We start from the raw sequence: 2,722 nt of genomic DNA, 5'->3' as shown, positions 1-2,722 counted from the left end.
TACCACGTCACAGCCTCCTTGTTTGTCTTTCTGGACCCATCAGTAAATACAGTGGGTCCAGGCACAGGCATCGTGCAAGACAACAGCTTCTGGCCTAAGGAAACCTGTTCATGCAACTTGCACAGAGGGTGGGAGGGCAGATGGTACTTAATAGTACCAGTATAATTGGTCAATGCCGCTTGTAAAGCAGAACTGTTGGCCATGCACCATTTGAAATAGTCTATCCTTCACAATCATTGTCCAAAGGACTTGAGGAACTCCAGTGGATACAAACCCTCCTGTGCCTCGGGTGACGTCTTTTGTCCTAGGAACACAGCTCATAAACGGTATAAGTTGAGCAATGCACGTTCCCTTTTCAATACAAAGAGGGGGGGTGGGTGTTGATACCATGGCACATATCTGCCCAGTATAATCGGTATCGATAACTCTGACATGCACCATGATCCCCTGAATGTTAGTACTCAACCTATAATTAGCAAGGCACTTAAGCCCTTCCCAATAGGTCCCTAAGCGTCCAGAGGGACTTTATGAACCCCCCTTGTGGAAATGGTTACTGTTGAAGTTGTGGATACATCCATCCCGGCTGCTACCCTTGTCTTCCCTGACAATCGGTCGCATAGGCCTGTCGTGTCTGGAAGCGTTGGGTTAACTGATCAATCGGAACAGGTACTTGTGTCAGAGCGCACCGGCTCGCGTCTTGTCTATATCACCTGGGGAGTCTTTCTCCTGTGCCTTCTGCAACCAGACTTGTCTATCTCGCATTGGCCTTTTTAACCATCAGTGCACTTGTAGCAAGCGTGGGTAGAGCCTTTCTCAAATCTTTGTTCGTGTCATAGTTCTGATTTTAGCAGGGAATTTTTCTTTCCCTTCCCCCTACCGTGCATGTGCTCTCTTTATGGGTCATTAGGTGAACAAAAGAATCGGCCTGGTCCACTGATGGTCGAGAGATTAGTCCCCTTGAAAACGAAGGGGGAGGAGTTGGGGGGGGCTAGTGTGTGTGGCTGGAAGGAGGTGGAGGTTGGGTGTCAGCTCAACTCTCTGCCCTCTTGGGAACCTGCTGCGAGTTGCAGACATTACCTGGTTTTCTTTGTCTTTTTTCCTGTCGGAGGGGAGTTTTGCTGCTGCTCTCTGCTTAGCTGTTGCTGGCTGCAGGCCCAGCTTACAGGGAATCCTCACCAGTTGAAGTTTGTGAGTTTTCTTCCATTGGGAGAACTTTCTGCTTTATTGCTTTTTTCTTTTTTTTTCCTTTCCTTCCCCCTGCCCCCCCCCCATTCTCTCTCTCTCCTTTCCCAGTGTGGGAAGGGAAAGGGAACTGGGTTTTTTTTGGTTTTTGGTTGGTTTTTTTTTCTTTCCCTCCAAAATATCAGGAGGGTATTGTTTTTCCCCATCCCAAGTGACAGTGACCAGGGATCCCACAGCGCCGCCTGGTGACGGGCACTGGACATTACAAGTTCTGCTCCTCCAGTAATCCAACACTGCCACCTGGTGACCACTATAGAACACTACAAGTTCTACACCTTTGATAACTCAACAGCGCCACCTGGTGAATGGTACAGGACATTACAAGTTTTGCATCTCTAGTGACCTGACGGCACCCACTGCTGACTGTGGTTGGAACTGCACCAAAGGGTGCAAAAAATTGAACTATTTAATTTTCCTTTTGCCGATTCATCGGTTTTGTTCTTGAAGGGGACTATTGGTGGGTATAGTAGTATTGTTTGGTTGGTTTACATGTTTTTTTTTTTTCTGTGTTCCTGTTAATACACACATACCTTTTAATAAAGGGCTGTTATTTTCCCTTATCCATAATTTGCTTTCCTTCAATCGGAGTCTCTTAATTTCGGATTTATAATTGCTTAGAAAGAGATGTTTGGGTCTTTTTATCCTAATCCATCCTCAGCAAAAGGCCCTTGTCTCATTTAAACTGGGACAGTTTTGGCACCCAACGTGGGGCCTGAGAGAGGAAACGTGGAAAAGGAATAACTGTTCTTGTGTGACTTTATAAGTGTTTGTGAACCTGTAGGCACCATGAAGTCTAAGGTCGTTGCTTTTCTGTGGTATATAATTATGCCGAAATCTATGTCCCACCTGTCAATGTTTTTCAACTCAGACACTATGACCCTTATTGCAATAAGTATGTTTGAGATCTTGCACTGGTTTTAGGTCATAGCAAACTCAGCATCTGTTATTTTCGTTCGGGATATGTTCTCAAGGATATATTTCTGCTCTAGCCTACACTGTCTCCTTTGGGGTTTTAAGGATAATGGCACCTATCCCTATGGAGAAACACAAGGGGGATATATTTGCCCAACCCTTCATACATTTTCCCTTTGGTTCCAAAACAATGGTCTCTGAGAAATTTAAACTCCCTTTAGATGTAAGAGATGTTTTACTTTTTGGGTTTCTCATGCAAGGTGTCATATCTTTTCCCATGGTGTCACATCTAAAATTCGTAGTTAGGCCCAGGATTTACCAGGAATGGGCACAGAAGCCAGACCCAGGGGTGGAAAACCTCGAATGGCATGGGCCATGGGAGGATATGGGTAAATTTCTAGAAAGTGGTTCAGTTCCTCCAACATGGAAGTTCACTCTTGAACAACTCCTAAACCCTACACAGATAATAACAGCTGTGAGGGAGAGAGGTCGTGGTAAACCCATAGAGAGGCAGATGGTAGATGCATGTGGGGCTTTAGCAGTTGCCTACAGAAAGCTGCTCGGTATG

This window comes from Empidonax traillii, unplaced genomic scaffold (genome assembly GCF_003031625.1).
Source record: "Empidonax traillii isolate 1590-97213 ecotype Southwest subspecies unplaced genomic scaffold, ASM303162v1 scaffold2253:size32601, whole genome shotgun sequence".
Taxonomy (NCBI): domain Eukaryota; kingdom Metazoa; phylum Chordata; class Aves; order Passeriformes; family Tyrannidae; genus Empidonax; species Empidonax traillii.
Note: the sequence above shows the minus strand (reverse complement) of the source record.